Source organism: Emys orbicularis, chromosome 15 (genome assembly GCF_028017835.1).
Source record: "Emys orbicularis isolate rEmyOrb1 chromosome 15, rEmyOrb1.hap1, whole genome shotgun sequence".
NCBI lineage: Eukaryota > Metazoa > Chordata > Testudines > Emydidae > Emys > Emys orbicularis.
Window position 1 is genome coordinate 5,587,394 of NC_088697.1, and position 27,670 is coordinate 5,615,063.

Sequence of the window (27,670 nt, forward strand, 5' to 3'; positions counted from 1 at the left end):
GGCACATACACAGTGCAGTGACTAGTTACCCTGGTCAGTCTGGGAGGTGGTTTTCATGTTCTTTGCGGGGCGGGGGGGTTGCTCTGTGACTTTGTGGTGGGGGAGGGCAGTTACAGATCTTATGTAGCGGTCCTTGTCCTGGATCACAGAGCCACGCAGGAGGGGATCTGTAACCCTCCTCCCCCTGCCATAAAGTCACATAGCCCCCACATACATGCAGTCCCGCTCAGGAGGGCTGGCAGGGTCCGTTGAAACAACCAGTCCGCCACTGCGAATCCTGTCATTCCTGGAGTTTAGAAGGATCATTTGCATCAGTACACTACACCCGCTCCCCACCACAGTCTGCGTCCCAGGTTTAAAACATTCCCGCGAAAACAGTAATAAAGACAACGGTGTTCATTAACAAAATAAAACTGATTTTATTTTTTTGGAAGGGGGTGGAGGGGGTCTGTAACTGGAGAGGATAGTCAACATTAACTGGGTAAAGAAACGGTGGCAGGTTCAGCTTCTCTGTACAGAAACTTAAAAGTCACAGGTTACCCTGCTCACTGTGGAACCTAGCTTTCAAAGCCTCCCGGATGCACAGCGCGTCCCGCTGGGCTCTTCTAATCGCCCGGCTGTCTTGCTGGGCGTAATCAGATGCCAGGCTATTTGCCTCAACCTCCCACCCCGCCATAAAGGTCTCCCCCTTGCTCTCTCAGAGATTGTGGAGCACACAGCAAGCTGCTATAACAATGGTGATATTGGTTTCGCTGAGATCACAGCGAGTCAGTAAGCTTCTCCATCTCCCCTTGAGACGGCCAAAAGCACACTCCACCACCATTCTGCACTTGCTCAGCCGGTAGTTGAACAGTTGTTTTTCAGTGTCCAGGGCGCCAGTATAGGGCTTCATGAGCCAGGGCATTAGCGGGTAGGCTGGGTCCCCAAGGATCACTGAAGGCATCTCCACATCCCCAAGACTTATTTTGTGGTCCGTGAAGTAAATACCTTCCTGCAGCCGTCTAAACAGACCAGAGTTCCTGAAGACGCGAGCGTCATGAACCTTGCCCGGCCATCCGACGTTGATGTTTGTAAAACGTCCCCGATGGTCCACCAGTGCTTGCAGCACCATTGAAAAGTAGCCCTTTCTGTTAATGTACTGGCTGGCCTGGTGCTCCGGTCCCAGGATAGGGATGTGAGTTCCATCTATAGCCCCACCGCAGTTTGGGAATCCCATCGCGGCGAAGCCATCTATGATGACCTCCACGTTTCCCAGGGTCACTACCTTTGAGAGCAGTACCTTAACGATTGCGTTGGCTACTTGCATCACAACAACCCCCACAGTAGATTTGCCCACGCCAAAGTGGTTCGCGACAGACCGGTAGCTGTCCGGCGTTGCAAGCTTCCAGAGGGCTATGGCCACTCGCTTCTGGACAGTCAGGGCTGCTCGCATCCGGGTGTCATTGCGCTTCAGAGCAGGGGACAGCAACTCACAAAGTTCAAGGAAAGTCCCCTTCCGCATGCGAAAGTTTCGCAGCCACTGGGATTCGTCCCAGACCTGCAGCACTATGCGGTCCCACCAGCCCGTGCTTGTTTCCCGTGCCCAGAATCGCCGTTCCACAACATCCACATGACCCATTGTCACCGTGATGTCCTCGGCGCTGGGTCCCGTGCTTTGTGACAGGTCTGTGCCACTCTCAGACTTCAGGCCCTCACCGCGGTGCCGTAGCCTCCTCGCCTGGTTTATCTGCATCTGCCTCTGGTAAAGGTGGATGATAACCTGCGAGGCGTTGACAACGGCCACAACTGCAGCGATGGTCGCAGCGTGCTCCATGCTCGCAGTGCTGTGGCGTCCGTGCTGTCACTGACCGGAAAATTGCGCGAACTGATTTCCCGCCGGCGCTTTCAGGGAGGGAGGGCGGTAGTGACGGACGGATGACGACAATTACCCAAAAGCACCCTCGACCCTTTTTTTTTACCCAGAAGGCATTGGCGGCTCGACCCAGAATTCCAATGGGCAGCGGGGACTGCGGGAACTGTGGGATAGCTGCCCACAGTGCACCGCTTCCAATGTCGACGCTTTCCCCATTAGTGTGGACTCACAAAGTCGAATTACTGTCCTTAGTGTGGACACACACGTTCGACTTTGCAATATCGATTCTACATTTTCGATTTAAGAGAAATCGAACTAGCCTCGTAGTGTAGACATACCCTAAGAGAATATTGACCCAGGATATATTTTAATTTTTTGTGTTTCAAATAGAATTTTGTTTGCTTAGCTTCAAAGTCAATTTCTATTAAAAGGAAAACTACACAAGACAAGTTGTAAAACGTTTTGCCCACTTAGACAGATTGGGAATCAAGTCATGACATCAATTCTGATCTTGACCCATCTCCCTGTAGGTGAGAAAGCTACTAATATGGAGGGCTGAGCCAGCTATCCGATCGCCTAGTTCCTCAACACTAGCTACAGCTCTTAGTGCCCTTCAATGCAAAGACTGAGAGAAATGGAGAGTTCCAACCGTTGACATTTTAGTAGCTTATTGTTCCTTTCTCTGTTTTTTGTGCTGGCCTTTCTATTATAACAGGGTGTGTTCAGTGCATCTGTGACAAGAGCTCATTGGTGCCAATTGGCAAAGGAGTCAGAGTAATTCACAAGAAACTCCTGTCTCAGACCTGACAACTCATCACACGAATACACTGATTTTATTATATTTATCCAGGAAGCTTAGCAGTGAGATCTACTGAAAAACTGTAAATTATTGTTACTCCTAATCACTGCGAGAGGCGTGTATGAATCATACTGAAGGACTAATGTAAGTACATGGAAAATTATGTCCATATGGTATTGTCATGAAAGTGAGTCACCCCAATCATAGGTCTTGGTGGGGACGGCCCATTCCAGCGGGAGGGAATTGTCACCCCGCCCTTGCTAACCAGTTATATGATGTATTGCTCCATTGTCAACCATTGCACCAACCCAGAAAAAACAACAGAAAACTATCAAAGACTAACTATAGACATTTGAACCCTGTGAAAGTGAACAGAACGATATGACAATGAGGAGATCATCCTTTCTGTTAATAAAGACAAAAGACTGATTCCATTTATGACAGGTTGGAGAAAAACGTTCTGGATCCATTCACCAAAAAAATCCCTAATGTTGTACCAACTTAAATAAAAACTAGCAGAATCTTATAAGAGGGACATGGCAAAGAACCACATTTATTGCAAATACAGGCAAGAAAAGCAACACAATACCAAATTACTTATTTCTAGTTATAACCCATCATTAGACACACCCACACATGCATTCATTCCTAAGAGTTCTGCGAGGTTGTTATAGTTACCAATCTAAGAGTTGCTCATGCCAAGTTACTGGCCAGGTAGCCTGGACACGAGGGTGGAGCCGAGCCTTTGTCCGATGCACATCAGATGCTCCTGGAGGATGGTAGCAGAGCCAGATTCAACATCTTGTTATTTTTACTCAGTTCTTATAGAGATTTTCTCCCATGCAAACCTATGGAGGACGCTTTGTCATGCAGCTGTAACCTTTGATAAGATAATCAATCAGCATGTAGCACCTCCATGACGCCTGGGGGGGGGGGGGTTATCTTGTGTATCTTTGTTCTTCAGCCATTTGGCCGTCTTGTCCGGTGATAACAGCGGGGGTTCCGGCTTGCCCTTTGGGGTCATCCGGTCACCTTCGCCTTGCACATTCTTCGGCCCAACGATGCGAGAAGCTATAATGCTCAGGCTGGCACTGGTACCTCTTTCATCTCCTATTTTCCCATGCATATATTCACACAAACACTCTTATTCTCTATTTCTTCTACCTTTACATCTACTTCCTACTTTCCCCTTTAATCACCATCCTCCCTTTAAATCCATCTTCTAACTCTTCCATTAAATCAATTAACATAAAGATAGGAAAACAAATAAAAACATAATAAAACATTCAAGAAAGGCATAGCCCTTCAAAACCACAATAATTATCGAGTAAGGCTTTTATCTTTTCCCTTTTTGATTTAACTATTGCGATTCTGGCTAACACTAACGACGAGTGGTTCTTCATGAAAGGCAGGACCGTGGCTCCTAGGGACTACCAATCACTGCAATAGACTGAAGTGTGAGGTGAGAATCTACTTAGATAGGAAAGGTAACTATTAAAAAGTGTAGGTTGCATTTTGTGATTTTGTTTAGTTGGTAACGGTTGGTTTCCATCAGTCACATTTTGTTTCTGTTTAAATCTCTCTCCTTTGTTAAATAAATTTCCATTTGTTTAATAACTGTACTCAAGTGCTGTGTGTGATACAGTAGCAGTGGTCAATAGTAAAACTGGTAACCTGGGATATACCATTGCTTTGGGAAGAGAGGATCTGGGATTTCTCTGAGTATCTAAGGATCAGGGCTGGACCCAAGAGGGGGACACACTGAAGGAACTCAGGGGTTAGGGGGCCTCTGCTGTCAACTGGCTGGGCTGCTGTGGGTCAGAGGAGGGTGCTTGAGTGCCTGACAGGTTGGGTGAGTTTGGTTGCAAACATCCAGCTGCCAAATACAAAAGTCCCTCTTACGAGTGGCAGGTGGCAACAAGGAGACTCACAACCCTCAGCACCCTGAAAAGGGTCACTATGTGCATCTATGTTGATCCACCTGTCAGATACACACAGGGAAAGCACCCTATAGCATAGTTCTCTGAATAAAATTGCCCTAAAACTCTGCCCTATGAAATAATGGAACATCTGCTCTCTGCCTTTGAAAGCATGTAAAGAATCCAAGCGCTGGAGGGTAGGGATTGGGTGCAGTGTGACCTAGACAAATTGGAGGATTGGGCCAAAAGAAGCCTGATGAGGTTCAACAAGGACAAGTGCAGAATCCTGCACTGAGAAGGGAAGAATCCCATGCACCACAACAGGTTGCAGATCCACTGGCTAAGCGGCAGTTCTTCAGAAAAGGACCTGGGGATTACAGTGGATGAGAAGCTGGATATGAGCTCGCAGTGTGCCTTTGTTGCCAAGAAGGCTAATGGCATACGGGGCTGCATTATAGGAGTGTTGCCCGCAGATCGAGGGAAGTGATTATTCCCCTCTATTTGGAACTGGTGAGGCCACATCTGGAGTACTGCATCCAGTTTTGAGCACCCCACTACAGAAAGGATGTGATTAAATTAGAGAGAGTCCAGCACAGGGCAACAAAAATGATCAGTGGTCTGGGGCACATGACTTATGTGAAGAGGCTGAGGGAACTGGACTTAATCTGCAGAAGAGAAGAGTGGGCAGGGGGATTTGATAGCAGCCTTCAATTACCTGAAAGGGGGTTCCAAAGAGGATGGAGCTAGGCTGTTCTCAGTGGTGGCATATGACAGAACAAGAAGCAATGGTCTCAAGTTGTAGTGGGGAAGGTCTAGGTTGGATATTAGGAAAAACTATTTCACTAGGAGGATGGAGAAGCACTGGAATGGGTTACCTAGGTTGGTGGTGGAATCTCCATCCTTAGCGGTTTTTAAGACCCAGCTTGACAAAGTCCTGGCTGGGATTTTTTAGTTGGGGTTAGTCCTGCTTTGAGCAGGGGTTTGGACTAGATGACCTCCTGAGGTCTCTTCTGACCCTAATCTTCTATGATTCTAAGTAGCTGTAAGTGGTCCCCAAATGTTTCTTTGTGTTCACATCTGTACAGATGCTGGGAATGTCAATGTAGTTGGGGATTGGTCCTGCTTTGAGCAGGCAACAGGGGATGGGTCACTTGATGATTACCTGTTCTGTTCATTCCCTGTGAAGTACCTGTCATTGACCACTGTTGGAAGACAGGACACTGGGCTAGATGAACCATTCATCTGACCCAGTCTGGGTGTTCTTATGTTTTATGTACAGGAATGAGGCACTTAAAAGCCGAAATGGGGGGAGGGGCTCTAAATTTAAATCAGTTTTAAAGAGAAATGTGTTCATACACAGTGAGACTTGTATGGAAGAAATAACTAGTGATCCCCAGCTCCTTCCCCAAAGCCTTAGGTGGGGATTAGCTGCCAACAGCTGCGGCTGCTGCTCTGAGGGGAGCGGTATAAGCTATCTGCCTGTGGATGCAGCCCACCAGCTAGTTCACCTGGGACAGATGGTGAGTTGCTGGGCAGGGATGCTGCACTGGCTGGGGTCTGAAATATGAACAGGGATCTAAGGACTCTACACTGGCCTCCAGTGGGGATCAAGGATGCTGAGGCAGTGGAAACTCAGCATCACAGTCATCAAGATTCAAAGCTGCTTGTGGGTGCAGAGGAGGGGGATGACTCTGCTGGACTTTTAGTGCATCCCCTTAACTACTCTCCCACGACAACCTGGCAGTCCCCAGCTTTGTCGTTGCTCTGTGGTTCTGTTCTCTGTGGGAAGGGACTTCTGGGAACTGGTATTTTCAGCTGCATTAAAGAGTCATAAAAGAGAAGGAAGAGTTAATGTCTTAGAAAAGTCTGTTTGTGTGTGTTAGATGGATGGGAGGGTGTCCAGAAATCAGTTTGCTCCTATCTCTTTTCTCTGGGATTTCCTTTAGAAAAAGCTGAAGCAGGGAGCAAAGTTCTGTTCTCTCTGAAGTTTGAAGTCAGGACATTCAGATTATGACACTAACACACTGCCAACTGTGCTAAGAAGGCTTTGAAAGACTTTTGGCTAAGGGCATGTAGGACCCTCTTACTCAAATGACTGGGGCAGGAAAGGAGCCAGGGGTGTGCTGGGAGAAACGGGGAGATCTGGTGCCTTTCCTGTCAGCTTTCTCAACACCAAAGAAACCAACTCCACTTGCCATTGAACAATCCACATGGGACTAAGAGCAGTACTGGGGGCTTTCTCCTTGCCACTTCTTCTGAGGTGGGCAGGCATTCTGGAGGCCTTTCTAGAAGAGAATTGGGAACTGAGTTAAAAAAAAACAATTTGAAAAGTGGAAGCTCAGGTTTAGACTCATTTATTTATAATATTAAATAATCCTTCAGTTCTACTGTCACAATCAATACAATAGCTTCAGCCTGATAGTTTCCCGAAGTGAAAACTTAACTTCTCTCCAAAGGAAGTTGAGAGAAAGCAATTTTCAGAGACCAAGAGAGACAAGGCAGGTGAGAGTAAGAGTTCCCCAGGTTAACTGGGCAGGAATGATGTCCCTAGCCTCTGTTTGCCAGAAGCTGGGATTGGGTGACGGGATGGATCACTTTATGATAACCTGTCTGCTCATTCCCTTTGGGGCACTTGCCTTTGGCCACTGTCAGAGGACAGGATACTGGGCTTGATGGACCTTGGGTCTGACCCAATATGGCCATTATGTTCTGTGAATAAATATTTCCTTTTGTTCATTTCAAACCTGCAGCCTATTCATTTCATTTGGAGACCCCTCCTACTTCTTGTGTTATGAGAAGGAGTAAATAACACTCCCTTGGTCCTTTAAAAGATATTATGTGACATCCCCCCCCCCCCTTGACTCTCATGTCCTGGGACCAACATTGATACAACACCACCACAACAAACAAGGTTAAAAGTCAATGCACATGGGAGAAACATCTTGTGTTTCATTCCTTATGTCCTGGTCCCATCGTGTGGCCATTTCCTTTTCCTCCTTTCTGTTAAAAGCTTTGGTGTTTTGCACAGAAACATTATTTCCCCAGGAGAGACCTAGGAGTGGGGTCTGCATTCCTGTACCAAACAGTCACTAGAAGGGGGCAGACAAAGGCCTTTAGGACAAGGCATCCATCACTATCAAAAAATCATCTCCCTCCTGCAGGTCACTGGCAGCCTGAATTTGTTCCTTATCCTCCTGGAGTCTGGGGGCTGGACTCAGCACTATCCAGCCCCTCTGTATGTAGCAGGAACAAACAGAAACCTTGGCTTTAAAACGAGCTCCCCTTCCTTCTCAGGGAAGATTTTTCTATGATTGAAGTTGAGCTTCAGTTCCCCTCTCCTAGGGGCAGGTTGGGTGGGGGGCCAGCTCCCAATGAGATCTGTTTTCACCTTTGCCCACTTTCAGTCACTCTGGGATCCTAACTCTGCTCCTGGCTGTCAGGCAGCCTCCAGCCCATCCACCCTGCTTAGTAGTTCTATGGTCATGTGTCACCACCTTTGATAGCACCCATAATGTGCAGGAAAGGCATTCCCCACCGGATGCATTGGTGGTATAATGGTGCGCATAGCTGCTTTCCAAGCAGTTGACCTGGATTCAATTCCCAGCCAATGCAATAGTGATTTTCCTCATTTGTTGTTTTCTTGTCTGGAAGTGGTTTAATTTCATTCACATTATGTTATAATCACATTATCCATAGAATGAGACAATAAATGTGTCAAAGCCCAGCAGGTCATACAGGATGGAGACACACAAGGGGCTGGAATGTGACATCTGCAAAAGACAGAACACTTGGAAACCTGCATCTCCCATCCCCTTCCTTTCCGTGTTATGATTCCAGCTGTATGTGATGTTTGCATGATGTTCCTGCATGATGGAGAAATAAAGTTTTGGGTCAGTTTTTGTTCCTGCAGATTCCTTTGCTGTTACAATTATAATGACATGAACAAAAGGGAGGAAAAATAAAAATAAACTCAAAATTGCAATGCAGTTTGGGAAAGAGAAGATCACAGTTAAGTCAAACACTTCAAAATAAAAAAATACTAAAGAGGGATGGGGATGGGAAATAGATCAGGTATGTGGAGATCCCCTTGATATTTGAACTCACGTTACTAGAATCAAAGTTCAGACTTGACACTGTGGAAAACCTGCTGCTGCCCGTCTCTTTGAACACCTGTGATGAGCAAGATCAAGTTGGGACACCTGTTTTGCTTCAATCATATATATTCTCTCTCTGTGTTCTCTGTCTCTTTCTTCTCCCCCCATTTCTTGTCTCCAATGTCTCTGTCTTTCTCCACTTGCTCCCTCTCCCCCTGCCCTTTCCCAGGAACTCACACTCTACAGCATTTAGGAAAAGCCAGAGCTTCCATGTTCTGCACATGATCCTGTGTCAGAGGATGTGTGACCCAGGTCAGAACCAGTCACCAGAACAATATGACCCTTTGTGAGCAACTTATCTGCCTACTCCGCAATTTACACCTCCCCCCAACTAAAGGGGGGGTTACAGCTCTGACTGAGAGGCCCCACCGGAGAAATTTCAGCCCAAATACAAATTTGTGTGAAATGTTGAGAAGTGAAGAGCCCCCTTCCCTTCCCCCCAAATCCCCAGAACTCTAGTGTCACCCCCATGGTACCAGCAGAGGGAACCCAGTGAGATGGGGTTACAGAATACAAGGAGGGAGGGAGCAGGGGAGAGAGGTGACAGGGAGTCTCTCTTTTTCCTTCCCTCTTCACTTTCTGTTCTCTTCTCTTCCAGGAACTGCAGTCACAGCAGGGAGGAGTTTGTCTCATTGTAAGGGATCCGTGTCTGTCCCAGAGGTCACAGAAGTGACAGATTCTGTGACCTCCTGCAACCTCTCTGACTTCTGCAGTGGTCACTGTGGCTGACTCCAGGGTCGCACAAGCAGCTGGCCCCGGGGACCGCACGAGCAGTGGCCAATGCGGCTGGCCCTGGGGACCTGCTTGAGCAGCAGTTCTGAGGGTGGCCAGAGCAGCCGCAGCTTAGTGGCCCCCGGCAGTGGTCCCAGCATGGCCGGAGCAGTGGCTGGCCCCCTGTGTCTCCCCCCTTGGCAGCAGCTGGAGTGGCAGCAGGCCCCCAGGGCTTCTCCCTCGGTAGCTGGTGCCACAGGCCCCCTGGTCTCCTGCCCCATAGCTGGAGTCGCAGATCCCCTGGGCTCCCCTCCTCAAGATTCAATGAGGGGTATTTATGGTATAGGTCGTGGGCAATGATTTTTTGTTTCTTGCCCGTGACCTGTCCATGACTTTTTTCTAAAAATACCTGTGATTAAATCTTCACCTTACTCATTATCGATCAAATAAATCGAAACGCTTCCACCTGCAAGGGGATTTAGCCCAGGACCCTCAGAGTCAGCAGCTGTTACACCCCCCACTGAGCTCTCTGGTCAGGTGTCCTAGTGCTGGGAGCCTCCTGTTTAGATCCTAAAATAGCATTTTTGCATCCGGGGGGCTGAAATTTTGGACCGGACATTGCAGTTCCACCATTATTTTATTGAATTGCTTCAAAATAGCAACTCAAGAAAGTCTCCTAAGGGCCAGGCTCTCTGCCATGGAAACAGCTGCCACTGCTCTCCAGGAGTCTGTGCGTTCCACCCAGCAAAGTACAAACCTGCTCTGAACTGAAGGGGGGTTAGACCAGGACAGGGTTGGTAACACAAATACTTCAGACTGTTAACCTTAGGTCCCTTTCTTTCTTTAACGCAGGACATCCCAGTGAACTGTTAACCATGGTGTTATCTTCATCGTAAAATACGTCTCAGTACATTTAACAAAGGAAGTGAAACCCCCTCCCACACATGGCTCTCTGTTAAGGAGTTGTACCATAACTGCCCCTGGAGACTGTCTCATTTTATACTCTTAGAGCTTTTTCTCTTCAAACCCATCCTTATCCTAATCTATGGGCTAACCTCCACATTTCAGAGTTTAGAACTTATTCTCATCACCCTAGTAGGGCACTTCCTATGTGAATTAGACAAAGTAAGTGGGGGAAGCTACATGGCTAATGAAAACCAGTGCTCCGGGTGAGGCCTGAACTCACACCTAGAGGAGTATTTCCTGCTGCACTAGCCAGTTACAGCACTGTAGGTGCTTCTTAGATAAATTTGGGCAGTAGGCTTTTACCTGTGTCTGTGGTTAACACCTTTAGCTGGTAACTGAAAGGCTGATGGTTAAAACCCAAATAAAGATGGAGGGTTTTTTTAGTGATGTGAATCCAGTACATTTTAACAGGAAGAAAATCTCCTCTATTCTGGTCTAGCCTTATAGATTCATAGATTCATAGATTCTAGGACTGGAAGGGACCTTGAGAGGTCATCGAGTCCAGTCCCCTGCCCGCATGGCAGGACCAAATACTGTCTAGACCATCCCTGATAGACATTTATCTAACCTACTCTTAAATATCTCCAGAGATATTTAAGCACCGCTGACCAGGCCATTAAAAGTCCCATCGATGGTGCTGGTCAGCTAAGGCAGGCTAGTCCCTACCTGTTCTGACACCGCACTGCACCCCAGCTCCACAGTGCCTGCACCCCAGCTCCACAGTGCTTGCCTGCCTGGGAGCCGGACCTGCTGCTGGCTGCTTCTGGGGTGCAGCATGGTCCACAGTGCCGGGACAGGCAGGAAGCCTGCCTTAGAACTCCCGCTGCGCTGCTGACTGGGAGCCACCTGTGGTAACCCCCAACCCCGTACCCCACTCCCCTGCTCCAGCCCTAAGCCCCCACAACCTGGACCCCCTTCCTGCACCCCAAACCCCTCATCCCTTGCCCCACCCCAAATCCTGCACCCCCAGCCCAGATCCATAACCCCCTCCCACACCCCAAGCCCCTGCCCCAGCCTAGAGCCCCCTCCCACACACTGAACCCCTCATTCCTAGCCTGAACCCACAGCCCTCACCCCCACACCCCAATCCTCTGCCCCAGCCCTGAGCCCCTCCCACACCCCAAACCCCTCATCCCCAGATCCATTGGATCATGGGCATCAACAATTTTCTTCAACTGAGTCACCAGAAAAAAAGTGTGAAAACCACTGTCCTAAGGAATGTGGGTGAAGGACTCCGGCTGAGAACTGAATTAACTCCACTCACCTGGGTTAGAAACATCTGTTTCTTTCAAGTGGATAGTGAGAAATGGGACATTAATTCAGTCTCAGGAGGCAAGGAAGAGGCTTCATGATCTTGATCCCCAGGAAGGGAGAGAGGAAAAGGCCAGAGCTGCCTTTAGTCCCAAGCTGGGATCTCCTGGAAGGTGGAAAAGTCCCTTGGTCACTAAAGATCACATGGGATCTTGCTGCTCCAGATTCTCCAGAGTCCTGGGTGCGGGGAGGGGGTCACTGCACAACGTGAAATGCAAGGGAGAGGACCCTGGAAGGGAAGGGAGGAACAGAAAAAGGAGAGGAATGAAACAGGGAGAAAACTCCTCTTCTCTCTCCCCTTCCCCTCCCAGCGAGAAAAAAGATCAATGGGGAAACGCCCCACCATGAAGGGCAGAGAACACAGAGACATTCGCCACACACTGAGCAGTGATAGACTTGTTGCCTCCTATCCCAGTGACAGCAAAGAGCGATCAGAGCTGGAGGTGTGGGCTGCTGTGCTTTCCTTCCCAGATACTGGAATAATTTGCAGCACAGAGACCTGGCTCGGCACTGATCGGGCGGAAGATTTGCTTGCCCCAGTGGGTGGGGGGGTCCTCAGGAGAAGAGGCTGAGCGGGGGCAGGGCATGGGGGCAGAGCACAGGCGGGGCCATGGTCTCAGTGCTGGTGGCTCCCCCACTCCTCGGGGGGTTCTGTCCAAAGGCAGCAGCCCAGCCCCCCTCCAAGGGAGGTGAGTCACATCCAGCATTTTTTGCCCCGTTTGGGGAGGCTCAGCCTCCCTGAAGCCTCTTCTACCCGCCGCCCATGCTCAGTGTCACTGGTAAATATGGTCAGATGAGCCTCGGGGGCCTGGGCTGTGAAATACCTGGATGAAACTGGCTGCCTGAGCCCAGCTCCTCTACACTCAGGGGAGCAGTGAGAGGGGGAGGGGGCTGAGGGAGTAAATCCTCAGAAATCTCACCCCTGGGTTTTTAATCTCAGGGTCCAGCAAACAAGTCCCTCTATGTGTGATGGGAGGGGCTGTGAGGGGGAGGGTCCATGGGGGAGGCAGTGTGAAGGGAGGGGTTGTGAGAAGGAGGGCTATGAAGTGTCTCTGTGAGGGGGAGGGGCTGTGAGGGGGAGGGTCTATGCAGTGTCTCTGTGAGGGGAGGGACTATAAGGGGAGGATCGATGGGGGAGTCAGTGTGAGGTGGAGGGGCTGTGAGGTGGAGGGTCCAAGAGGGAGTCAGTGTGATGGGAGGGGGTATGAGGGAGAGGGCTATGGAGTGTCTCTGTGAGGGGAGGGGCTGTAAAGGGGAGGGTCCATTGAGGTGTCAGTGTGAAGGGAGGGGTTGTGAGAAGGAGGGCTATGAAGTGTCTCTGTGAGGGGGAGGGGCTGTAAGGGGGAGGGTCCATGCGGGTCTCAGTGTGAAGGGAGGGGTTGTGAGGGGGAGGGTCTGTGGAGTGTCTCTGTGAGGAGAGGGGCTATGAGAGGGAGGGTCCATGGGAGTGCAGTGGGAGGGGGAGGGACTGTGAAGGGGAGGGCTATGGAGTGTCTCTGTGAGGGGGGAGAGGCTGTGAGGATATGGTCACCTCCAGGCAGCAGGAGCCCCCTGACATGGGAGTTGAACTGCCCTCTCCCCCCAGGTGCTTTGGGGTGCCCTAGAGCCCAGCATGGAGCTGCTGTTCCTGCAGGGTCCCTGGGAGTCACAAAGGGGTGATGTGAGGTTACTGCCCCATCAATCCTGGGGTGGGGGACTGGAGCCCCCAGAACAGCCCTGTGGGGACTCAGCCCTGTGGAGAATTCACTGTCTGTGGAAAAACACTTCTAGGCATTGGAATTCCCAGCTGCATTAAAGGGGCATGAAGGAAAAGAAAGAGTTAATGCTTTAGAAAAGTCTGGGAGCGTTGGGTGTGAAGGACGGTGCCCAGCTCTCAGTCTGCATACAGCCAACTCCAAACGTTCACAAATCATGAGATTGGCTTTAAAATCATGAGATTATATAAAATTAATAGATTTGGGGATCTTTTTATTTACCTTCTGCTTGATGAGCCTTTAGGGCGCACTGGGGTCATATTTTGAATCTTTCTCCACAGTCACAAGGGCTAGAAACGTACTGTGTCTTTAAGAGCAAAGGCTGAAATCATCACATCTCCACTTGACTCCAGAAGCTGGGACATTAAGGAAAACAATTCTCATGAGACTCAAGACAAAATCATTAGAGTTGGCAGCAGTGAGTCAGATTGAGTCTTTATTCTTCGGGATTCCCTGGAGCAGGGGCTCCCAACCTTTTCCTTTCTGTGGCTCCCACCCAACATGATATAAAAACTCCACAGCCCACCTGTGCCACAACAACTGTCTAACGCCAGCCCTGCTTTCTGGTTTATTTTGGTGGACCTCCCCCCCTGAAACCTGCTCGCTGCCCCCGGCTGAGAACCAGTGCCTTGGAGCTCTGTTTAGAAGGAGGGAGAAAAGCTGCTGCCTTTCCTGATGGCCAAACTCAGGCCCTTAGAATGGGCTATTCCTGCACTGCCAGCTACTCCAGGAAAATTCACTGAGTAGCTGCCTGTTCTCAGGGACGGTCTAAGCCTGCAGGGTCCCAGGGGGCAATGAAGCAGCTAGGTCAGGCTGGGAACCTTGATTCCCAAAGAACTGCCCTAGCTCCCTTCTCAGCAGCAAAGAAGTCAATTCCCCCCACCCCTGATGAATCAGCCTGGAGCTACATGCAGTGCTGGGGGATTCTCCTTTCACTCCTGCTGGGAACTGCTGGGATCCCAGGGGGCATTTCTAGAAGAGCATTTGGAATTGAACTGGGGGAACCAGCCTTTCATTACAGAACACTCACGTTCAGACAACATCTTTATTTACAGTTTTTTATAATATGATATAATCCTTCAATCCTAGTGTCACCATCGATAACATGGCTTGTTCTGCCTGGTAGTTTACCAAGGGTAAAACTAACCATCTCATCAAATACAAAAGATTGGAGATAAATCACCTCTCAGAGTCAATGTGGGGTAATCAATAGGCAGACGGGGGGCCAAATAGCTTTTGAATGGGCCCCAAAATCTTTTTATTTACTTATTATCATTATTGTTACTTTTTATTATTATTTTCTCTGAAGTCTGGAGACCTTAACCAATTTTGGACCTTGACACAAAATAATGGATTACCCCTAAGAATGGTGTTGTGTTCCATTCTTTATGTCCTAGTGCCGTCTTGTGGCCATTTCCTTTCCCCCTCCTTTCTGTGAAAAGCTTTGGGGGTTTTTTTAGAAACTTTATTTCCTCAGTACATGCAGGCAGCAAGTACCAAGCACCCACTAGATTAGAAGGTGACCGACAAACACCCTTAAGATGAGGCTACCGTCCCTGTCAAAAAAATCATCTCCTGTCTTCACTTGAGTGACAGCCTGAATCGTTCCTTATCCGGGCAGAGCCCAAGGATTGGAATCAGTGGCAGCAACAAACCCTTCTGTACATAGCAGGAACCAACCCAAAATGTGCTTTAAAAGGAGCTGTCTCCTTCCTTCTGGGGTAAAATTTGTCATTATGGTCATTGATTTTCATTTCCCTTCTCTGAGGGCAAAGATGGGGTTGGAGCTACCTCATGCTGGGATATAGAGCCCATGTCCCCATCTGTCAGTCACTCTGGGAACCTTTCTTTGCTCACAGCTGACAGGCTGCTGCCAGCCTCTCCAGACAGCTCCTTAGCTCTGTGGGGGTGAGTCATTTGGAAAGCATAAGTGGCACATAGGAGAGGTACTTTTGGCAGATGCATTGGTGGTATAGTGGTGAGCATAGCTGCTTTCCAAGCAGTTGACCTGGGTTCAATTCCCAGGCAATGCAGTGATGTGATGTTTTCCTGGCTGCGAATTGGTTTAATTTCAGTCACATTGTATCAGTTTATCAATGGAATGAGAGAATTAATGTCCCAAATCCCAGCAGGTCATTAATCACACAGTGGAGGAAAAAAGGAGCAGGACTATACAGTGAGCTGTTGGAGTCATCCTTGTATTACAATGTTTGGTTTATTTTATTTTTAAAAAAATATTTACTTCCCTCTCTCTTTTAGACTCAGAGCCTTTAAGGTCAGTGGGCATGTGAGGAAGTTGCCCCTTCTGTAAACCATGCCCTGACTCTGGGCTATCGGGAACCCTCCCACAGAGCAGGGAGCCCCCAAACTACAACTTGAAAATAGGCATGTGAAACTAACTCCTGCTCTCCCTGACAGGGCCTCCTCTAGACCAAATAGCACCCCAGGCAAGAAGTGCCCTTGGTGCCCCCCCCCCATATTTAAACCTTTAAATACCTTATTTTTATTGCATTTGTAGCTCATTTCATTATTTTGATACACAGTTTGGATGCATAATTTTCTCTGTCATATAAGATGATAACTTTGCATAATAGGATTTGTAAATCTGTATTTATTCATGCCATATATAAGCAAATAAAAAAATTCATTTCCTCTAAGCATATAGACACTTTTTAATTTGAACAGTAACTGAAGTGTACTAATATCTAGACATTGAACTATCACCAGCACAAGGTGGACCAGTATTAAATAGTGTTACAGTAAGAGACAGCGTTAGAATGTTAATCCTAGTGCTTTTTTTCAAAGGTTGCTTTTCTCACCTTTCCCCTCATGAACTGAAGCGCAGCATTAGAGCGAGCCAAAACTGGCCAATGGCATTTTCAAGTGACAAAATAGCAAGCGATGTCAGTCTCGCATTGGCCATCGTCGAATGAAGATATGTTTTATTAAGCCTGAGCTTCGAGGCGAGGGTGGCTCTGTCCACCTACTTCCGCTGTGCTGCTGAGCAGTCAGTAGGTGAAGCTGGAACAACAGGGTCGGGCAGCAAATGGCAGCAGGACTCTTGCTGCCAGGGTGTAGCTGCCCAACTTCCTCCCAGGTGCCTAGGTCAACCCATTGATTCGAAGGGGTTGAGCTGAAGGCCTGGTGACTTAGTCCACAGGGAAAGCAGGTGAAGCCAATTCTCCTGCATGTGGGGGAGGTGGCTGCTGAGATTTTCCCTTCCTGCTCCCTGCACCCCAAAATTGCTGTTGGCCACCAAGACGAGCCTGGAGAGAGGAGCCAAAGGGGCTGGCTCTGTCCATCTCCTTCCCCTGTGCTGCTGGAGCCCAAGTACCTGGCAGCCAGCAGATGAAGCCAGGACAACAGTGGAGGCAGGACTCTTGCTGCCAGGGTCTAGTTGCCCAAAATATATACTGTCTTCCTCCCTGTTCCTGTCACCTGACACCAACTTCCTCCCTGTCCTTCTGGGCCCCAGTCACCTTCAGCCACCAGGTAACCCAGGAACTAAGGCAGGAATAGGGCGAGGAAGCAAATCAAGCTGAGCAATGCAGGCAAAAATTCATCTTGCCTTCATGGGCCGCTCACAATGATGTCCTTTTTCTGTGCCACAGCTGACAAAAACATTTAGGACAGAGAAGCAACAAGCCCAAAAGACGACCTACAAGTGCTGAAATAGCTCAGTTGCAAGAACATAAACCTGAAGATCTAGAGGTCCATGGTTCAATCCCAGGCTTTGGCATGCTCTTTGTGTACCAGGGTGGGCTGTTTTCTAGAAGTGCAGTGGTACCTCTATCTACCACAAGTCCCTCATTTCAGGCTTCCCAGCGGGAAAAAACAGCATGGGCTTGTGCACCCAGTTGGCCCACCTGAGCTTTCTTTCTTCTCTTGCTCTTTCTCAGCAAGGGGGGGAAAAAAAATCTCTCCTTCAAGCTGGAGTCACAAGGGCAACATAAGGATGATGACTTCCTGAGTGCCGGCTCCAGTCCTTTGCTCTATTAGCCGACCTATCGAAGGGCTGCCACCACTTTCTCCAGATTTGCCCGTTGGTGTGTGCCAGGGCAAGCGCCAGCCAAGTGGATGGAATTTGGGGGGAGGAGCAAGACAATGTGACAGAGTTTCTGTACTGTAGTTGTTATCATGTTTGTCTAACACACAAAAGAGCTCTGGTTCAAAATCAGGCAGAAATAGGAGAGCTTACTTTTCCCAGCTCCCCTAACTGTCCATCAAGGTGCTCCTCCTTCTGCCACTGGCCTGTCCCTGGGATATGCCCAACCCCTGCAGGACAGAGGCTGGTGAAATGAGCTGAGAAAGCACCTTGGCATCAGCCGGGGAAAGCTAGATGATCCAGGCCAGTCACCTTTTGGAGGCTTGTGGCTTGGCCTCCTCTGCCCTTGGAGGTTGGCCTACGGAGGCCGGCTCTTCCTGCTGGCCTCCTTTGCGTGACTTGCCAAAGGAGGAAGTGAGGTAGAAATGGGGCAAAAGAGGAAAGTCATGCTGAGGAAGGCACAGCAGAAGCTAAGCGCGTCAGTGCAACTAAGTGGGGTTAGTAGAGTGCCACCATTTGTTCTGCCAAAGCCCGGGGAGGTGCGGTTGGCTGCTGGGAGGTAGAATCCTGTGCCTGCCTCTTGGCTTCCCAGGGATGGCTACTTGCAGCCCAGGAGAAGAAGGATGGTTCTGGGTGAAAGGAAGACAAGCAAAGCTATGGGAGGAAATTTGGGTGTGGGGTGCGGGCTCTGCACTGGGGCAGGGGTTGGGGTGCAGGAGGGGTGGCGCTTTCCTCAGGCAGTGCAGCTCCCAAAGCGACCAGCACACACAACCCTCCAGCAGCAACTCCTTGGTGGGTGGGGCCAGGGGGTCTCCGTGGGCCGCTGCCTGCAGGCGCTGCCCCCACAACTCCCATTGGCCCCAATTCCAATGGGAACTGCGGAGTTGGTACTCGGGGCAGGGGCAGCATGTGGAGACACTCCCCCACCCCGAGGGGATGCCAGGACATGCTGACCATTTCCAGGAGCGGCATGGAGGCAGAGAGGGCAGGGAGTCACCTTAGTGCTGCTGGCACGTCTCTGCACACCCATTGGTGGGAGGGGAGCAGAGGGCCTCCATGCGCTGCCTGGGATGGGGACAGAGCATGGAGCTGCCTCCCACCCCCGGACAGGGGCGCTCAGAGATGTGCCAGCAGCCAGCCGCTTCCAGGAGGAGCCTGAGGCCACCAGCCTAAGCCCTGCTGCACTGCCTGCCTGGACTCGGGACCAGGTTGTCAGATGAGATTTGTCCTGCATTTTGGGGGTCCCCTGCCATTGGGAGCCCTGTGCCACCACATGGTTTGTTTAATGGTAAATCCACTCCTGGCCTGCTACAGCCCTCCGCTCTACCATCTAAGCTAGTGAAGGGAAGCTTATTTGCAACTGCTACTGCCTGTTCCTCCAAGTTAACCTATCCATGCACAGTTTTGCAGCAGTAACACACTAGTCCAGTAAGTCAGAGGTCGATGGACTGACACCATTCTCTGATAGCAACAGGCCCCCTTGTTTTTATTCTGGACCTTCAAGCGTGGCAGGGGCCTGCAGAGCAACAAGAGCCTGGCCCCTGAGGTCAGGGACCTGCTGAAGCTGCATCCCGCTAGGAAGGTCCCTAGCACTTCTCGTTGGCTCTGATGAAGTCAAAGGGCACTGCCATGGGAGGTAAGTGCCTCATTTCCTGGCCTGAGGCATCGGTGTTTCTTTGTCCCCTTCTCCTACCCAGAGAGGCAGGCAGCTGCTGTGGGGACATGCGAGCGAGGTGCTCAGGATATCGGTCAGCTAGGTCTGGCTGGCAGGGGAAAGAGCCAAGCCTTCCATCTCAGCCTAGCATTGGCCCACATTGCTCTGTGCTCGGCCAGCCATGGGAGGTGGGACTGTGGCTGTAGCTCAGGCTTGGGCCGCCTGGCCATGCTTCCCTAGCAGGGTACGCCACAGGCAAAGAGCTGGGCACAGTCTACATAGTAGCGGGTGAGAAGGAAGGTGGAGCCTGCGCATCTCATGGGTTTCTCCCTCGCTACTCAGGCAGAAGCAGGAGGGGAATGACAAGGTCCCGGCTGAAGATTTTGCACTTGGACTGGAGGATTAAGCCTGAGGCCCTGGCGTTGCTGCTCGGACATGGGGTTTTGTTGTGCTGCCCCCATGGTTGCCCGTCCACTAGGTCAACACATTGAAGCCAAGGGGACCGGCTTGGAGGCAGTAAAAGGGGCCATTTGCGGTAGCCAGCAGTTCTCAAGGAGCAGCCGACATGTACGCCCTGAGTGCCATTCCCCTCTGGGCGTGGCCCAACTTTGTTTTGGTTTGTCAGCATGAAAAGGGGTTTGCTTATGAATCTGACAGTTTTCAAAATCTAACCTTCACTGCTGTGCCAGGATACAGGGTAGATAAGCCTGATTTATCTGCACTGGATTATTGCAATCTGAGGCCTCTCCGTCCTTTTTGGTTGCACAGACCAGTTTGTACCCTGAATTAAATGTGAATCATCATGTCCACCATTTCTCAGCCCATATCTCAGGTGCAGCCGTGGACCCCAACAAGTGTGCCTGGTATGCAGAAGTTTTGGGGTCTCCAATTTTGGACTTCGATAGAAAACCCCCTCCCCCACCAATGATTCCCATTACATTGCTAGTCCACAAACCCACTCCTCTCGGCTCCAGTTTTTCAAAGGGTATGTCTACACTATGGTATTAATCCGAATTAATTAATTAATTACAGAATTCGATTTTTGGCAACAGATTGTATAAAGTCGAATGTATGCAGCCACACTAAGCACATTAATTCGGCGGTGTGCGTCCATGTACCAGGGCTAGCGTCGATTTCCGGAGTGTTGCACTGTGGGTAGCTATCCCATAGCTATCCCATAGTTCCCACAGTCTCCTCCGCCCATTGGAATTCTGGGTTGAGATCCCAATGCCTGATGGGGCCAAAAACATTGTTGCGGGTGGTTCTGGGTACATCCTCCCCCTCCCTCCGGGAAAGCAACGGCAGACAACCGTTTCGCGCCTTTTTCCTGGGTGAACAGTGCAGACGCCATACCGCAGCAAGCCTGGAGCCCGCTCAGCTCAAGACAGCAGTCATGAACATTGTAAACACCTCGCGCGTTATAGTGCAGTTTATGCTGAACCAGAACCTGCAAAACCAGGCGATGAGGAGTAGGCTACGGCAGCACGGCGACAAGAGTGATGAGGACATGGACATGGAATTCTATCAAACCGCAGGCCCCGGCGCTTTGGAGATCATGCTGTTAATGGGGCAGGTTATAGCCATGGAATGCCAATTCTGGGCCCGTGAAACAAGCACAGACTGGTGGGACCACATCGTGTTGCAGGTGTGGGATGATTCCCAGTGGCTGCGAAACTTTCGCATGCGTAAGGGCACTTTCATGGAACTTTGTGACTTGCTTTCCCCTGCCATGAAACGCCAGAATACCAAGATGAGAGCAGCCCTCTCAGTTGAGAAGCGAGTGGCGATAGCCCTGTGGAAGCTTGCAACGCCAGACAGCTACCGGTCAGTCGGGAATCAATTTGGAGTGGGCAAATCTACTGTGGGGGCTGCTGTCATGCAAGTAGCCAAAGCAATCACTGAGCTGCTTCTACCAAAGGTAGTGACTCTGGGAAATGTGCAGGTCATAGTGGATGGCTTTGCTGCAATGGGATTCCCTAACTGTGGTGGGGCGATAGATGGAACCCATATCCCTATTTTGGCACCGGAGCACCAGGGCAGCCAGTACGTAAACCGCAAGGGGTACTTTTCAATGGTGCTGCAAGCACTGGTGGATCACAAGGGACGTTTCACCAACATCAACGTGGGATGGCCGGGAAGGGTTCATGACGCTCGCGTCTTCAGGAACACTACTGTGTTTAAATGGCTGCAGCAAGGGACTTACTTCCCAGACAAGAAAATAACTGTTGGGGATGTTGAAATGCCTATAGTTATGTAGAGTGGATATCAATTACTCTCTGAATTCACACGTGGGCATGGTCCTCCCCTCCTCTTGCCCTGCCCTCGGTTGCTCTGTGGCATTTAAGCCTTTCCTTAGAGCTGTCAGCAACAGCTGCCTCTGCTCTAGGGCCCAGAGGAGGAAAGGTGTGCTGGGCTCCAGCCTGGGACTCTCTCTCTCCCTCCTGCCCTTTCCTGACTATTAAGCCTGGTCCTGGTACTGCTCCCCTTAAGTGCCATGTGGGCAAGAGGAAGAGGGTAGCAGCTGCAGGTACAAGGACCAAATTGTGGGCATCAGGTGAAGCAGCAAGAAACACAACCATCAGGTCAACCCGCAGGAATCTCTTGCCAGACTTAAATTCTAGGGCCCCAACCTATTGAACCAGCTAGACCAAAGCCCTAGCTCTAGTGGGCGTCACTCACGCAGCAGGAAGGAAAAAATTCACTCTGGTACATCTTGGAACAGGGAAATCAAGCATATTGAGCTCCAAGGCTTTACAGCAAACCAACACAGCACCAGGAGGTCCTACTGAGATTGAACACAGATTTCAGGATTCAGAGTCCTGGGGGCTGATCATTACACCATGGGACCTGCAGCTACTGCCATTTCAGGTCTCCTGTGAGACCCTCAGCTGGTCGGTTTGCACTCTGCACTCATTGCTGTCCTCCAACTGCTTCCTCTCTCAGGACTTTCTCTCCTCCATTTCTGCTGCTCTCCTCCCCTACACATTGAACCCAGCCCTTGTTGCTGCCGACACTAACTGGCAGAAGGGCCTATAAGTCCCCTGCCTGTGGAGAGGCCAATGCATGTGGTGGGGCATAGGCACCACAGGTTTTAACCCTGTTTGCTTCCTTGCCCATGTCTCTTACTTAGATTATATGGAAGTACACCAATGGCTGGGGATATGAATTTGTTGGCACAGCATTGTGCAGTGGGCTTCCAAGACAGCCTGTAATTCAGCAAGGGGTTTGCAGCTGGGCCTGGCCTGGAGGCAATTTTCTCTCCACACAGCAGATGGGGGATGCACTGGGACCAGTTCCTGGCTCTTTTTTGTGAACTGGTTCCCTGTGAGAACACACCAGAGATCACTGCAATCTACATAGGTGACAACCACCTAGAAATATTCTCCAGGCCCCAGCTGATTTGGAAAGTTAAACATGATATTGCACAACATAGAACTATGGGGCCAGGTCCCATAGAAAACAAAGAGAAGAGAAGAGAAGGAGATGGGATAGAAAAAAGCAGCTGGAGAGAACCAGGAGTGCAGTGGACAACAGGGGCAGCACGTTTGTAGAAATTTTGGTGGTGCCCAGAATGACCAGAGCCGCCCCCCGCCCCAAACTGCACACCCTATCTGCCTAAGGTTCTGGGAGGGACTTTGGGTGGTGGGAGGAGATCTGGGGTGCAGGAGGGGTGCAGGGTGCAGGCACTGGGAGGGAGTTTGGGTGCAGAAGGGGTGAGAGGTTGGGCTCTGGGAGGGAGTTTGGGTGGGGGAGGGGGTTTGGCGTGCAAGCTCTGGGATGGAGTTTGGGTGCTGGGTGCATGCTCTGGGCTGGGACAGGAGGTGCGGGGTGCAGGAGGGGGTGAGGGGTGCAGGCTCAAGGAGGGAGTTTGGGTGCAGGCTCTGGGAGGGAGTTTGGCAGCAGGAGGGGGGTGTGGGAAGGGGGTGGGGGTGCAGGCGCTCAGACAGAGTTTGGGTGCTGGGAGCAGGCTCTGGGCTGGGATGGGGCTGGTGGTGCAGGAGGGGTGAGGAGCATGCATTCAGTCATTTCATAGGGCAGAGTTTTAAGGCTATTAAGATTTGTGGAACAATTTTTCCTAGCATCTTCCCTTTGTAGATTTCAGAGGTGTTCACACACTCACACCCACTGAGCCACACAGTTACACCCCAATCCAATAGAAAGGCCGGGAGGTCTCCAAGTTCATAAAAAGAAACAGAGAAAAAAATAGAAAAAGGAACAAAACATTTCTAAGATTATAAGGGGTTGGGTCTCTGCACCTCTCGGTCTTTGGATTCACCTGGAGTAGGAACTGTAGCTGCAGTTTAGGAACCAGGTACTGGCATAGATGCTCCAGCACTTAGGGCTAGCAGGCTTTTCAGGTACAGGGAGACTAGTGAAGGTTGCATAGCCTGTAGATGTTGTGCTTCATTCCCCAGAGGGGATCAGTCCTGGGATCCTGGCAGTCAGTCTCTCTGAGGGTATGTCTACACTACGAGAGTAGTTCGATTTTACTTAAATCGAATATGTGGAATCGATATTACAAAGTCGAACGTGTGTATCCACACTAAGGACAGTAATTCGACTTTGTGAGTCCACACTAACGGGGCAAGCGTCGACATTGGAAGCGGTGCACTGTGGGCAGCTATCCCACAGTTCCCGCAGTCCCCGCTGCCCATTGGAATTCTGGGTCGAGCCCCCAATGCCTTCTGGGGAAAAAAATGTGTCGAGGGTGGTTTTGGGTAACTGTCGTCATCCAACCGTCACTCCCGCCCTCCCTCCCTGAAAGCGCCGGCGGGAAATCAGTTTGCGCACTTTTCTGGTCAGTGACAGCGCGGACGCCACAGCACTGCGAGCATGGAGCCCGCTGCAACCATCGCTGCAGTTATGGCCGTTGTCAACACCTCGCACCTTATCATCCACCTTTCCCAGAGGCAGATGCTGAGAAATCGGGCGAGGAGGCTACGGCAGCGCGGTGAGGACCTGAAGTCTGAGAGTGGCACAGACCTGTCACAAAGCACGGGACCCCGCGCCGAGGACATCATGGTGGCAATGAGTCATGTTGATGTTGTGGAACGGCGATTCTGGGCCCGGGAAACAAGCACGGACTGGTGGGACCGCATAGTGCTGCAGGTCTGGGATGAATCACAGTGGCTGCGAAACTTTCGCATGCGGAAGGGGACTTTCCTGGAACTTTGTGAGTTGCTGTCCCCTGCCCTGAAGCGCAAGGACACCCGGATGCGAGCAGCCCTGACTGTCCAGAAGCGAGTGGCCATAGCCCTCTGGAAGCTTGCAACGCCAGACAGCTACCGGTCAGTCACGAACCACTTTGGCGTGGGCAAATCTACCGTGGGGGTTGTTGTGATGCAAGTAGCCAACGCAATCGTTGAGCTACTGCGCTCAAAGGTAGTGACCCTGGGAAACGTGCAGGTGATCATAGATGGCTTCACTGCGATGGGATTCCCAAACAGCGGTGGGGCTATGGATGGAACTCACATCCCTATCCTGGGACTGGCCCACCAGGCCAGTCAGTACATTAACCGAAAGGGCTACTTTTCAATGGTGCTGCAAGCACTGGTGGAACATAGGGGACGTTTTACAAACATCAACGTCGGATGGCTGGGCAAGGTTCATGACTCTCGTGTTTTCAGGAACTCTGGTCTGTTTAGACGGCTGCAGGAAGGTATTTACTTCCCGGACCACAAAATAACTGTTGGGGATGTGGAGATGCCTATAGTGATCCTCGGGGACCCAGCCTACCCGCTAATGCCCTGGCTCATGAAGCCCTATACAGGCGCCCTGGACAGTGAAAAAGAACTCTTCAACTACCAGCTGAGCAAGTGCAGAATGGTGGTGGAGTGTGCTTTTGGACGTCTCAAAGGGAGATGGAGAAGCTTACTGACTCGCTCTGATCTCAGCGAAACCAATATCCCCATTGTTATTGCAGCTTGCTGTGTGCTCCACAATCTCTGTGAGAGCAAGGGGGAGACCTTTATGGCGGGGTGGGAGGTTGAGGCAAATAGCCTGGCTGCTGATTACGCCCAGCCAGACAGCCGTGCGATTAGAAGAGCCCAGCGGGACGCGCTGTGCATCCGGGAGGCTTTGAAAGCTAGGTTCCTGAGTGAGCAGGGTAACCTGTGACTATTAAGTTTGTTTACAGAGAAGCTGAACCTGTCCCCGTTTCTTTACCCGGTTAATGTTCACTATCCTCTCCAGTTACATACCCCGTTCACCCCGTTCACCCCCTTCCAACACACGTTTAAAAATAAAATCACTTGAAATTTGTTAATGAACACCGTTTTCTTTATTACTGTTTTCGCGGTAAAGTGTTGAACCTGGGACGCAGACTGTGGTGGGGAGCGGGTGTAGTGTAGTGATGCAAAGGACGCTTCTAAACTCCAGGAATGACAGGCTCCTGCTCCTAGAGCGGTCCGCACTGGTGGACTGGTTGTTTCAACGGAGCCTGCCACCCCTCCTGCTTGGGACTCTGTGTGTGGGGGCTATGTGACTTTGTGGCAGGGGGAGGACGGTTACAGATCCCCTGCTGCGTGGCTCTGTGATCCAGGATAAGGACCGCTGCATAAGATCTCTAACCACCCTCCCCCGCCACAAAGTCACATAGCCCCCCCACACACAGAACATGAAAACCACCTCCCAGACTGACCAGGGTAACTAGTGACTGCAATGTGTGTGTGCCCTGCTGCTGAACCTGCCCCCGCATCTGTACCCTGGTAAAGGTGACTGTCCTGTCCAATTACCAACCCTCTTCCCCCCCTTCAAACAGACTCTCCTCTAAAAGAACATGATGGAAACAGTAATTAACAGAAACATTTTTATTAGCAACTACACATGAAACTGGGGGATGAAACTGGGACGGGGGCTTGGGTGAAGCGGGAAGGAAAGGACTTACCAAATTTTGGGGAATGAGAGCCTTCTGGTACTTGAGCAGTCTGCAGGGGTGGAGTGAGAGTTTTCACGGACTCTGCCGCCCCTCCTTCTTGGGACTTTGGGTGAGGGGGGTATGGGACTTTGTGGCGGGGGAGGGCGGTTACAGATAGACTGCAGCGGGGCTCTGTCCTCCTGCCTCCGGTCCTGCAGAACATCCACAAGGCGCTGGAGCGTGTCCGTTTGCTCCCTCATTAGTCCAAGCAGCGTTTGAGTCGCCTGCTGGTCTTCCTGCCGCCACCTCTCCTCCCATTCAGTGTGTGATCGGTGGATTTGGGACAAGTTCTCCCTCCACTGGGTCTGCTGGGCCGCCTGGGCTCGGGAGCAGCCCATAAGTTCCGAGAACATGTCCTCCCGTGTCCTCTTCTTCCTACACCTAATCTGCGCTAGCCTCTGGGAGTGTGATGCCAGGGTAGGTCGGGAGACAGTCGCAGCTGTGGGATGGGAAAAAGGGAGTGAATTCCTCACAAAGATACATTTTTTGGTGAACAAAGAAAATAGTCTTTCTCTGTGAACAAGACCATGCACAGCACCTATCACATGCACACTCAGGATAAGGTCGAATTTTCGACCTTCGCATTCAGTGCCTGGGGTCTTGCAGTGCAGACCAGACAAGCGGGGCAGGACAGCGGAATTTGGGTAGCAGGCCGACATGGTAAGCCGTAGACTTGTGGCTGCTTAAAACTTTAATAATAGCACTGGCCTCCTTTCACGTTCAAAGCAATGCTCCTAGCGTTGGCCAGTTCCTGCTGCCAGCAATCCGGCCAGCATGAACTCTGCCCCTGTCCCACCCCCTCGCAGCTGTCCCAGGGAAAGATCCCTGTATGCTGCCCCTCTCCCGCCTCCACCGTGTGGCTGTAAACCGCCGGTTACAGTTCTGTAAAGGAACAGGCAAGCAGTCCCAATACTAACATTCCCCTACCTAATTCAAAGCAGGTCACCATGAGCGACATCACTCTGATGAGGATTTCAGAGACGGATAAAGAACGGATGCTTCGGGAAAGCCTGCAAAGATCAGGGCTGTATGCCGCCATGCTCTGCAAGGCGATGATCCCCGAGTACTTGCTTGTCTCCTGGCACGGAAACGTTTCCTACCACGGAGGACCCAATAAGGCCGCTCTCCCCAGGAACCTGATGCAAAGGCTTTCCAATTACCTCCAGGAGAGCTTCGTGGAGATGTCCCAGGAGGATTTCTGCTCTATCCCCGGACATATAGACCGGATTTTACTGTAGCTGCACTGGCAGGGACTAAACAGTAGAGCGCCTAGGGCAAAACAATCATGCTAAAGTGGACATTGTGCGATTTTTTTTCAGTAGTTGCACTGCCAAGGACTGAAATGTTAAGCGCCTAGGGCAAAGTAATCATGACAAACCCATTGTTAATATTGTTAATATTCCTGTTCTGTTAAAAATAAATGTTTACATGTTTAAAACACTTACCGACTGATCCTTCCCCTGATTCTGTGTCCGGGTTAACACCTGGGGACGGTTGGTAGGGGATCTCTGTAAGGGTGATGAAGAGATCCTGGCTGTCGGGGAAATCAGCGTTGTAAGCGCTGTCGACTGCCTCGTCCTCCTCATCTC

General features: G+C 50.6%; 1 protein-coding gene and 1 non-coding gene across 2 annotated transcripts in view; one reads left to right on the forward strand and one right to left on the reverse strand.

Moving 5' to 3' along the window:
• The window catches only part of LOC135889397 (zinc finger protein 208-like), a 685,678-nt gene that overhangs the window by 207,252 nt on the left and 450,756 nt on the right, over window positions 1-27,670 (reverse strand).
• On the forward strand, window positions 15,428-15,499 carry TRNAG-UCC (transfer RNA glycine (anticodon UCC)). Its single transcript has one exon. It is a non-coding gene; the product is annotated as a tRNA-Gly (tRNA).